A 13082-nucleotide genomic window follows, 5' to 3' on the forward strand; every position below is an offset into this window, starting at 1 on the left:
GTCGCCAAGGGGGTTTGGAAAGTTGCCAGATTTAGCGAGAAAGTTGGCAACACTGTTTGCTCTTTCCTGTGAGCGCCGCAGCAGACATGCGCAGCAGTAAGCAACATACTAGGCTTACTCACAATGGAATTTTATAAAATAAAAGCCAGTGAGAAACAGACTTTTACAATAAGAAAATAAATAAAAACTGCGTTAATGCGAGATAAAATAATTGTCGGTGATAATTAATTAATGAGTTAACGCGAAAATAACGCGTTAACGTGCCCAGCCCTACTAAAAACATTACATTTCTTTTCTTTTTTTTCTTTTTATTTTTGGGCATTTTATGCCTTTATTGTAGCGATAAGGCAGTGGATGGAGTCTGAAATCTGGGAGAGAGAGAGAGTGGGGAATGACATGACCCCTCTGTAAAAGGGGTGCGTGCACTAACAACTACGCTACAGGCACCCTCTTTCTTACAATATCTTGAATCTTGCCTAAAACATCATAATTTGTTCATCACAAAATAAAAAATAGGGAAAGTGCTTTCTTTTTTTACTTTATTTATGAGATCCTTTTAACTTAGTTTTTCTTGTGAAGACAAAGAAAATCACTGACTTCTTTTACGTTACAAAACTTTCCAGAATTCATAAAATAAATAATTCCCATCAAAGAAACTCTTTAATTAAAGAAAAAAAATCCATAATTGAATAATTATTATGTTCATGATAACTAGAAACTTATCAGCACATGCTGTGAATGTGTATGTAATGCTTAACTTTAAGAATACAAATCAATATAATTGAATTTGGAAGAAGATAAATTGTCCGGCAAGATTTTTTCTAGTGGTTTGAGAGTTACCTCAAAAACTTGGCTGCTGTCCTGAATCTGTCAACAACAACAAAAACAACAGCTCAGACCCCAGCTTCATCCTATTCAGATCGACTGATTATTCCTCTTACTCCTACACATCTAAAGACTATATTTTTTTTAATAAAATGTGAAGGTGAATACATCAGAGCTACCCAAACATGTATCTTTTTCCCCAACTTCATATTTTTGTGACTTTGACATAAGCATGAATCCACAGTGTGTTGATGCCTGCACTGTAATGAATTATTCGCCCTGAGCTCAATCTGTCCAAGACTCTGAAAACTTTGTCAACATCAGTAGTATGTTGGAAAAAAAAAAGACGACCGATGGTTGAACCGGCTGTTTAAACAAGTTTTTCTTTAAGAATATACCAGAGTCATACATTTTCTTCCTCTGCTGTCTTTACTTTAGAACAGAAGATAATTCATCCTCATTGTGTTGCTTCAATGTGTCCTGTTACAATCCTTCTACATTCTGATGAATGTCTGATGAATGTTGACAGAGTGATGCACGAGGGTCATCCATTGCAGACTTCCATGATGGATACAGAGTCCCTCTGCTGTTCTCCTGGAGATATTTTCTCCAACACAGTGTCATTGATTAAGGGGAAGGTAATTCAGCAAAAGGCCATTGCTTTCACCTCAACTCAACTTCATGCAAGCTGGAGTGAAGGATTGTTAGCCCGCAGTCCGTTTTTTTTCTGTTAGTCACGAATATCGCATCGGGAGGTGATGGATGAGTGGGAACCTCGGCCGTGGATGGAGCGCGATTATCTCCCCAAGAAGTTGTACTTGTAAAAAAAAAAAGAAAAGTTGGCCGGTTGTTCAATGTAAAGTGAAGCACTCAGACACCAGTCAACATGACAGATTTCTGTGCCTGTTGGCCTTGTGTGTGTGTGTGTGTGTCGAGCGAATCACACACACCTGCTCGATTTCTGCAGTTTTATTTTAACTTTGTGTCAAATGAAGGCCTCTGTCTGCTGGGGACTCGTTGCTCTGAACTGACAAGAGGACAAAAAAAAAAAAAAAAGAAGGGGGATACTGACATGTAACTGACAGTTGCTATGGCAACAGGGTATTCCAATGGGATTGTCTGTCCTCCAAACTGTGAGTTTGCGGTAAAGTTTTGTTCTGATGCCCGTTCTGAATTTGTTTTTTTGTTGAGGTTTGTTCTCCATCGAGGTTTGTTTTTCCATCCTCTACTCAAAAAGTTGATTGTACTTTAGTCCTCTCTGGAGAGGTATTGACATAGATTGGTTATGATGATGGTTATATGTTGAGGAGATAAATAGTTTTGATAAGGGCAAAGAAGGTTTGAGTTAAGGTTTCTGAAATAAATGATATGTTTGTGTGAGGGTAAGCCTTTGGACTAGATTTTACTTTATATTTATGTTTTTCATTGCTGCTGTAGCTTTAAGCAATGTGATAGCAGAAGGTTGGCTCAAGATAGCCCCATCCTGATGGAATTAAAGATAAATCAGGTGTTCTGATGTTCCTCTGTGAGTAGCAACTAGTATCGTCCAGTTTTGGTGGGCTTTGGTGTTGTGCAGGAAAACATTTTGTAAGCAGAGCAAAAGGCGCTGAAAACATCAGCAATAATACGTTCCTGGATCTCATTGCTTATCTTGAAATATTTTACTTGAGTTTTGATCCACCTCTGTAAACAGACATCTGCATGCAAGTACAGCTAATAATCCACCACGTCTCACTTTTTAAGTTTCTTAAAAATGTAAAATATATGTAAATAATGACCAGTGCATGAAGAGGAAGTTATTTTTCTGTAATTGCTATTTGACCCCTTAAGCTATATCTTCTTCAGAAAATAGGCTACTGATTTTTTTTTTAGTTTGGTATCAGTATTTCACACTAAACCATTTTTGACCAGTTTGGCTTCAGCACAGATTCACCAACAGGCTCTAGTGGTGATTCTAGAGCCTGTTGGGGCCCCAGGCAAAAATAATTAGTGGGGCCCTCCAACCAACATTCAGCAGGGCAACGAGAATGAGTGCTGTCAGATGGGGCCCCCTTAGGGAGGTTTCCTACCGTCATTGCAAAATTTGCACATTTTAGGCCTCTGCTTTGGGGCCCCCTACTGGTCTGGGGCCCCAAGCAGTTGCCTGCCTTGTCTGTTGACAAGCAGCGCCTCTGGCTGTTTGTAATTAATAAAGAAGGGGGTTCAGTTGGCTTTAGCATTTGCATTGGCAAAATACTTGCTAGCTAAGATGCTAGAAACCCATCGTCTAGTTTAATTTAGAGGGAGTGATGTTTCAAAAATGATTAGAGACCTTTAGTTTAAGCCAACTGTAAATGTTGAAAGCCGCGCCTAATCAGACGCTCTTAGATATCAAACAATAAGGATTCAAGAACCTGATTCACATGTAACACTCCAGACCTCGTCTCTGTCGTTAATTCATTTTGTCTGAGCAGCAGGATGCAGCTTTCAGGCTGCTGATCATCATTCAGGCTACAGTAGACGGACGAAATAATTGTGGGCAGATTATGCATCAGGTTCTTTGTTCTCCAAGTCCTGGAGGTCAAAGTCAAGAGTGAACTGTTCCCACATAGAGGAGCTCGGCTCATCCAAAGGGCTTTACATTCATAGAGAGTAGTGTTTCTACTTCCAGACAGAATATTAAATTAATTCATCCCTCCTTTTGTTTCACTCTTTTAATATAAAATAACCAGTTCCTGATGTACTTGCTATTCTTCCTGCAGTTTAAGCAAGGAAATGCAGCCCGGACTGAGATACTCTGATGTCCAGTATTTAAAGCTGCAAGTGTTTAAGTGCGATTTCATCTAAAATTAAAACCTCTGAATGGCTTAGACACAGTAAAAACTTTGATGTTTTGCATATTTAAAAAAAAATCTTTTATAAACATTTTCTGACACCCGAATGTTTGTGGAAGTCAGAGTAAAAACATCATCTGATTAAATCGGCATAAAAAATTTCTAGTCCGCTGCCAGTAAAAGGCACAAAATTAATTTAGAGGGGATTTGAATAGTTTCTCTTTGAATGCTGTCCCAGAATTGATTGCCTCATTTGTCACTTGCACAGATGAATTATTTATGTCCCCGTTGCCGTGCTGGTGTGACTAATCAAATGCATTTCAGTGGGTGTGGAAGCTGTGAATTGATGTAGTGGAACGTTGCACTGCATTAGCTACTTTTGTCGAGGGGGCCGCGGGGCTACAGTAGCGGCCTGATGATGCCATGTTGACAAGGGATGATACTGGTCATCATAGTTCTTTTTAAAAATACAGCAAAATCCCTGCAGAAGTTATCAACAGACTTGTCTTCTTACCCTGTGAGTAGGATCAGTTCAGAAAACTATTCATCCACGGGAGCAGTCACAACATACAAAACAGAACCCTAACACATCGTTCAAACAAAGAGCACTTTATCTGAGCACTTATCAGAGATTCATCAGCTGAAGTAGAGAATGACTGATGGTGTATTGTGGGCCAACATTAAGTCATTATAGTATATTGATTGTATATTTGTGAATGGAACAATCTGCGCACTAATCTGCCCGATCTAGGCTCTAGAGTTTTGCAAAACATCTTCCTAAGGAGTGATTTAACCATCAATTTAGAAAAATCAGACGTACACTCCCAGCCTCCTACAGTTTTCAAGTGGAATTGTCCTTGGACAAGATACTGATGCACATATCTCTCTCGAAGGTTGGGCTAAGGGTGTGCGACTGACGATTAGATTAAGCATCTGGTGAGCCTCTAACCAGTGTACAAAAATGCAGTGTTAAGTGCTTTAAGTGGTCAGAAGACCCAGTTCTGTGCCATGGGGGGATTTATTAATGCAGTACTGTGATATGCCACTGTGGACATGTTCTGCCCACAGGCCTAATACAAATGTGTGATTACTACAGTATACATAAGCATGTGAACAAATTATTTTTGAGAAATAGTTTGCGGATCGAAAATAAGTAGAAAAAGCTGCAAGGCAGGAAAATGAAGATAACCTCAACATGTAAGAAAAAACAAAATGCTAGTATGCGTACTAGTGTGAGAAAGATAGTTAGGTCAGCTGGAGATTCTTTTGTCTCTCAGAGTCTTCTGCATGATGGACTGGGTAAAGACTAAAGAAAATGAAACCTCAGTGAGTGACAGGGAGGACTGTGATGCTTGTGCTGCCTTTACAGATGGAAATAAATGTTTAAATTATGCAAACAAATGGGTGTTTTTCATCTCTCACGCAAGATTCTTACACTATTAGATATGCTTTAAACAACTTAAAGGCCTTCTGGTATGTTTACACAGATCAATAGACCGACACAGCACTCGTCAGTGATTCGATTTGCAGAGGTCTCTTCCCCACAGAGCTGCAGGTTTGCATACAAATAAAGATCAAATTAGTGATTTCAAATTTAATTTGTCCTCATTTCATACACAGTTAAATATTCTTTCTGATGTACATTTACAATTTAGTTATCTTTCCCATCTTGTTATCAAAAATGTTTTTGTACAAATAAGTAAAGGTCAGTCTCACATTGTCACCTGCCCCAAATAAAGGCAGGATCATTTAGACAGAAGTGAGTACAAGCCGGGGCTCCTCTAACCTTTTACACTTATAGACATTATAGACGTTAGAATTGCAACAGTCACCATACATCTTGTTTAAGGAGTTCCTTCTCTACCAGCTGAGATAATCCAGCTCTATGAAATATAATCTTTATGTAACATTAACATTTAATTAGATAGATCCTGACATGAGACTGACAGTTATTAAGTTATTTCATTTTATTTGATTAACTCCCTTGCAGCTTCACACCTCCAAAGAGGAATATTCTTTATGTAGAGCCTCTGGGTTCAAATGACAGCTTGGCAACGTATGACAAGAAAATCAAGTGAAAAGGTTTTACATGGGCCAGAGATCACAAGTGACTTTAGAAGAGCAGCAATTTGTAAGTTTTGTCATTTCAATTAGAATATTGGCAGGTCTACCTTAATTCATTAGTGACTGTAATAGAATTGAGGGAACAATATGAGCTTGGGTCCATGTGTAGAATAGATTTGGTGGCTTGATCAATGTTCTGCTAAGGTTTGGGCTGTCCAGCAGTTATTAGTGAGACAAAAGAAGAGTCAAGGTCTGGTCCAAAAGGACATTTAAAAAATAATATTAAAAAGAAAATGAGCAAATGAGATACAGTCAGGGAGAAAATAGCACAACGGTGGAGGATTGAAGTGAAAATGTGGCCCCATCCTGAAATCAATCCATGATTTTTGTCAGTTCTTTCAGCCGGTTTGCATCTCAGTGCCTGCAGAGAAGGCAGGTTATCATTCAGAGATCTTCTTTATGTGCAGCTGTCTTTGTTCTGTAAGTATCTTTGAACGCAACCAGGAACTATTATTACCTGAATGTGTTAATGTGAAACCACATCTTTCATCTCATGCCTCATTTTGAGACTTTTTCTTCTTACTTCTATTTTATGGAAATTAGCTCACCCTGTATCCATAACATCTCCTCCGATGTTACATCCTTTGTGTTCTGCTGTGAGCTGAAGTGGGTCTAACTTCAAAGAGCTGGGGTTGCTCTTTTTTTAACAACCGCAGTATCGGCCAGTAGTCGTCTCTCACAAGTTTCCACATTTCTACCCACTCAGAAACACCAGGGGAACAGAGGAGATTAATGAGAGCACATAAAAATGACCAGACTGGAGCTGACTGCAGGGAAGATTTCAAAACCTGTCTGTCACAGCTGAAGTTCTGCCAAGCCTGAGAACAAGAAGAAAACCACAGTGTAGATCTAGATTTCCTGATATGGCATGATGGATGAGGTTTCTTTCCGTACTTCAGTGATGTGAGATTATTAGACACACAGTAATCTCCCATCCAATCAAATGAATACCCTTTTTATAAATAAATGAGTTCTCGCCATCGTCAGCAGATCAAACTTTCACTGTGGATTTCTCTGTAAGATGACAATATGGTCTCAGTCTGGTGAACTGATGTTTGCCAGATTATGAGGCTTCATCATCCTCAAGCTTCAAGAAACCATCTGTTGACACCGTTCAGGATGTTTGAGTCTGGCGTGTATGGGCGGCCATGTTTCTATGGAAACATGAGCACTGTCACAAATCTGATCTGGATCACTACACGCATCTTGCTGCAGATCAAAGGTTTTCACCTCAATTTCAGCAGGAGTTTAGGTGATATGAAAGGGCTGCTCTCCCCGTCAATCTCCTCTTGAGTGACAGCCACAGCTTGTTCTCTCCGCAGCCTTTCGGTTGTCTGGCTGATGTGGATAAGAGTCTGGGATTGTCTTGCTCTTGCTGTAGTCTGAAACCTGGCTCAGAAATGCGCTAAAGTCCTCATGGGACTTTGTTTGCAAAACACGGAAAAGATTAAAGTTCCTGAAGAGATTTTCACTGCAGATATGTGAGCCCACCTTCCAGTTTTTTCTTTTCCTTTTCTCACTCATTTGGAGAAAAACGGATCTATTAGGGGATTATTTGATATTCTGCCTTAGGTGAGCCTCCACAGGATTGAAACATGAATAATTCATCAGAAGCATCATCATCTGTGTACACAGCAGACATGATTGGGGATATTAATGTGACATGGAGCTACATTGGTATGCCTTGTGTTTCCCTTATCTTTACTCTTTCCACAAGTCAGCACAGCCTCCTGAACGTCGTCATTCTCCATCTTCTACCTCACTGTGCTTACTTCAAACCTTTGTGCACGGCCCCCCCCATCAAAGGCAGAATCTTGTAGACAGCAGAAGAGTGAGGAATCAAAGATGGGATACTTGTTATCAAAGCCATTGAGGTCCCTGTTGACCTAAGACAGGATTTAAATGCTCCCTGCCTCCACAGCTTGCGGGGTGGTGCAGGAAATATAAATGACTCTGCCTTCCATCTGATTCTCTGCCAGAAGCAATCGCTCTGAAGAGTCAGGCCAGGAGGGCATCTGGCCCAGAGCTGCTTTCACACTTCTTTTTTTTCCGCTTCTTTTTTATGAGTGTGTTTGTGTGTTAACCGACTCACACACTAACATGCTTTTCTTTTTTTCGTTTGACCGCTGCACCCTCAGTTGGACACTGATAATTTTACTGTTTTTTGGAACTCCATATGTTGGCATGTTTTTTTTTTTTTTTTTTTTTTTTTTTAAGTGTCTCATTTGTTGCTGAAAATTCCTTTCTTTTATCATTCTGAAATGATGCACCTTAGTGCAGGTAAAGCAGAGTTTGTAGCTGTGCTCAATTTTATTTCACTTCTTTATTTGATAAAGCATTCACATTCTTTATGTTCCATCTTAAAGTGATAGTTGGGTATTTATGAAGTGGACTTGTGACATGAGGTACTCTTAAATCTCTGCGTTTGCGGGTATCGGCTCTCAGTTTATACACCTGCTCCACCAAGTAACGTGGGATCCAGTTTCCTCCTTCATTCTGACCTGTTGAGTCTCCAAACACTCGTCCATAGAAGGATCCTCTTGTATTCACAGTCGATGGCATTTGCTATTTGATTTGCTGTAAAAAAATCGCTCTTTCTTTCAGTTTGGTTGTGTTTGTTATCTCTTTCGAAGAAACATAAAGCTGATCAGTGACAGTGCTGTAGACGGATGATTGTAGTTCACTGAAGTATTGCAAAACAAAGTGGCTTCCTGAAGCTAATTCTTTAAATTAGCAATATTGCATGGAGCAAAGAACCGGTGCAGGCACTTCCACCAGTCTCTCCTTAAAGGAGCCATGCTGACCGGCTTCTGTTAGACTTACAATTGACAACAGCACTATGGCTGTTTGAGTTTGTTAATTAAGCTCTCCTTTTCTCTTCAACAGCTGACACACAGCTGTAGTATTATGATAAGGTAAATATATAATTGAGACCATGGGTTGTTTAATTATGCAACAAATACATACTGTAGTGCAGGCTGAAATCTTACTTTGAAGACAAATTTCCATTTGGCTTTTTTAAATTTAATTTGTGACATTTCAAAGAAGATCCGTAAAACACTGACATTCAGTAGGTAGGTGAGTGATGCAGACTGCAGCTATATTTAAGATGCTTTTACTGTATGTCCTGCAGAAAAGTCCTGAAGAAATGTTTTTACCAAGTCTTGCTCATAGTTCTCCGGGTTCATGGTTCTTTTTCTGGCCCTTTTGTTCTTTTTAGTTCCTCTTATTAAGTATTTGGAAAATTAATTCATTATGTTTTAATTTAGAGACTATGCCCATATTTGAAATAGGCAAGTGGCACTACTTTCTGTTAATGATACAAGTGTCAGTATACCTTAAGTTATGTGGAGTGGTACCTTTGTGATTGAATCTACACATGAACATTAAAAGACTTTAAAACGTGGTTCAACTCGTCATTTATTGCTGTTTATGTAAGTGAAGAAACATAACACAGCGGTGTACTTAAGTTCATTAAAGCACCCTCTTTTATCCACAGCAGGTCATAGTCGCTGCAGGGCTATTTTTAAGTTTAAATGTATTTGTTGTCTCTTTCAAAGCCCAGAGAGTTGATCTCTTTTAATTAGCTAAATGATGTGGTATAAGTGACTCCGTCTGCATCGATGTAGAGTTTAACTTCCATGGCAGCGCTGCGGCAGGCTTCTCAAGAAAGGGGCGGAGCTTTCCGCCAACTCCTGTGGCTAATAAGCTCAGTTTTGACAAATAAATAATAATAAAAAAATAACTATCCCTTTTGTTCCTTAAAGAGGAAGCCAACATGTAGTACTGCACCCAATAGAACAAATTAGAGGAAATAGGCTGTTTTAAGAACAGTAGCTATAATATGTGAATTACTTTCAGTCTGAACATTTATATCTGACACATTAATCTTGCAGATAATGAAGAGTACAGCAGCTGTAGTATTAGAGAATGAGAAGACTTGTTCTTTTTAATTTTAATAATTAAATATGGCTATTTCATTATTCAGTAAGAATATGTAACAGTTAAAGACTCTAACAAGTATCATATCACTTTGAATGCACCATTACTGCTTATTCTGATTCTAATCACCTTAACAGTCCTGTGTTCATGATCTCCAGTCATACAATCTTGTAATCTGTTCAAATAATCTGGAGTAATGCAATCAAACAAAGAGGCCGTCTGGTTGTAATCTCAGCATGTAAATCAGGCTCAGGAGATGCAGAGTGTGAGTGCCCTGAAGATCAGCAGACCTTAGTCCTGCTGCACATGGATTAGCTTTTTTTTCCAGTAGACTGCTCTCTTTAGTCCTGATAAAGTGATTAAGGTCAGTGCAGACCTGGGAGCAGCACGCCACCAGGTGGTTGATATGAAAAAACACTAACCCTTCTCTCTCAGATTAGGATGAACTTCTTAAAAAGATTAAGTTTGATTTTGTTTTGTACATATGTATTTTTTTTTAAAAGCAAAGGCTTAAGGCTTTCCAGTTAGTCTGGAAAATCCTCGAATGGATATCTTTCAGTTCTTAAAGTTGTTGTCCTGTCCCCCAATGTAGTTTCAGTTATCTTCACTCACAGCTTTTTAAAGCATTTCTTAAGTATTCTTTCTACTTCAGCTCTGAATATTTCTTGTTGAGTGAATTTGTTGGATAAGGATTTAATGTTAAGTCTTTTTGTGGCATTAATGGGATGTCAGCTCAGGAGGAAAAGGCAGCTTTGAAGGAGAGTTGTGTTTGTTGTATTGATGTTTCTGGTCATTGTAAAAATCACAATCGTTTTTGTGATCTCTCTCTGAATTTTTTTTTTTTTTTTTTTTTTTACTTACCTTGTTCATGTTTGGTGTTCCTGATTTATTTTGTAATTTGCTTCAAAATGTCTTGGTCCCAATCTCTCTGTCTGTTCCTCAGGAACCCAGCATGGCTTTGGTGCACATTTGAAAACTGTCTTTGCAAAGCAAAGCAAAAATGCATGCTCTACTTGGTGCCCTTATCTTTCTTTGTATTCGTTTTCAATGTTAGTGTTTTCTGTCTGTGTAGACAACAAACAGAGATAAGATAAGATATCCTGTCTAAGGAGTTCATGGTAATGAGTGTGATGAGTGTTAGTATTGTGAAACAAGCCAGACTGAGACATTCATGTTTACAATATAATCAAATTCTCAATAGATGTTAATAAGAAGGAATTCAGATTGCAGAATTTTTTACCTTGTCCTAAGAAAGCTGGGCTGAAAAACTGGTCCTGTATTCATCTTTTGCATTGTAGAGCAAGTTTACAAGAATTAGATAATATATGCTTATCCTCTCAAGCATTTCACTTCAGCTATTGCTATCAGACTGTATCACAAAGTCAACATCAGAGCAAGCAAAGATAATTAAGTTACCTCAAGTAAGAAAGAAAACAATGCTAGGATATAAATACATGATTATATATGACCTCCTTCATGCTCCTAACACGTTCAGGTACAAATACAGACTCTAATTCTTTAATCTGTCAGGATTCACATCTATTTAATTAGTGCTTTGAATGCACAATACTGTACATTTCTCTCTTAATTTACCACATTCATATCATCGTTTCACACTCCTCTCCTTCAACGTACCACTCTCCGGGAACCACAGTGGCTGTTAAATGCATTAAGAGGCGCCATTATATAAAAAAAGGAAAGATTTACTGTGAAAATGCAGAAAATCGGATCAGAAATGTCGACCACAATTGCTCATAATGAAAATCCCAATTCCTGTGTTTCTTCATAAGCCTATTGTTATTAATTATGGAAGCAGTTGGATCTATTTTGCTGTGTGCGTCTCCTTATGTAATGAATCATGTTCTTCATGTGCTTTTCCTCTCTGTCCCAGCCTTGTTAGTATTCATGAGCATGATTACGATTGCTCTCAACAAACTCCTACTTTGAATCCTCTTAAGCTCTCCTGCGGTTCTTCATGTATGAGTGTGTGACTGTGTGTGCTGTCGTTTTGTTGCAGTGCTGCTCTGCTCTGACTGGATGCTCCACTTATTCCAGTCTGACTGCTTCAGTGAGAAACGTGTTTCCAGGGATCCCAGCTGAAAGCCTATCAGCATGCATAATCATGCATCTTCTAAATGCATGAATCTGTTGCCAGATAACTGAATCCTTATTTTTTTTTTTTTTACTATTCCCTGGAGAGCAATTCTGCTCCGTCATGAATCTATGTGATTTTTTTTTTGGTGAGCAGATGGTATTTTAATGAACTTCACAGAAGATATTTTAATGTGATACTTGTCCTTTTGTAACCCTGACTTAAAGTGCCAGGCAGGTGCTTTTAAAAGCGCTGTAATAGTTTTTCTTCGGAGGCAAGGTGAGGCTTTATTCCCTGTTAAACATTGAAAATAACACACAGAGTCACATTTGAACTTTTATTTCAACACATTTGAATCATGTGCTGATAAAAGGAAATGTCCCACACAACATGGTATGCACATTTCTTTACTTTGGGGATGGGACGTAGTGTTCCTTGTAAGTCATCATAATATAACTTTTGATTAAAAGTGAAACACATTCTGTTTCAGTCTGGACATGTACATTTTTATTCCAATATTTCTTTTCATGCTTCCATATATCTTCCTGCAGAATGAGGCTCAGTAGGTTTCATTTGGGTCATAAAGTGAAACTAGTTAAATGGTGCCTTTTTACCATTCACAGAAGCATGCAAAGTTGTGTATGATTTTAGCTTTAATCGGTGTAAGTCCCTCATACCTGCTGCTTTATTTGCTTGTCATGTTTCTTTAAGTTTTGGATCAAACTGTGTCAAACATTCATGTCCTGGATAGATAACAATGAAGTCCCTTTATGAGAGGAAGGATTGCTCATTTTATGGCAATGACAATAAGGCGTTTTTATGTAGTCAGTGAATTTTCATTAATATGTCATTGAGTGTGATGTATTTACCATAAAACTTGCACATTTGCATTGCATTTGCAATTCATAATAGGACCGCAACTAATAACTATTCACAAATTTAGTAAAATGTAAAATGATGTTCTTTGCTAATTGCTAAATGCTTTTGTTTACACAAAAGCAACTGGATTATAAAGGAGTGAAGTGAACTATACAGGACAATTAAGACATCATGTGTAGGGAATGGAAAGTTAAAGTGATGTATAAAGTGACTTGGTTTGATTATTGCAGTATTAGCTATGATATAATATGAGGTGCATTAGAGAGTCATTTAAGTTGTTGCTAGTTCTGCTTTATTTCCTTGTTAATTGTTTAGAACCAATACACCAAGTCAAATTCCTTGTATGTGTAAATGTACTTGGCAAAAAACTTGGATTCTGATTCCGAGAGGAAGTCCGGTATTCAGTA

The 13082-nt window shown here is 38.3% G+C and overlaps 1 protein-coding gene across 7 annotated transcripts in view; it reads left to right on the forward strand.

The window, feature by feature from the left end:
• The window catches only part of kaznb (kazrin, periplakin interacting protein b), a 108646-nt gene that overhangs the window by 21318 nt on the left and 74246 nt on the right, over positions 1 to 13082 (forward strand). The window lies entirely within an intron of this gene.

The sequence above is a fragment of the Labrus bergylta genome, chromosome 5 (assembly GCF_963930695.1).
Source record: "Labrus bergylta chromosome 5, fLabBer1.1, whole genome shotgun sequence".
In the NCBI taxonomy this organism is placed as follows: Eukaryota; Metazoa; Chordata; class Actinopteri; order Labriformes; family Labridae; genus Labrus; species Labrus bergylta.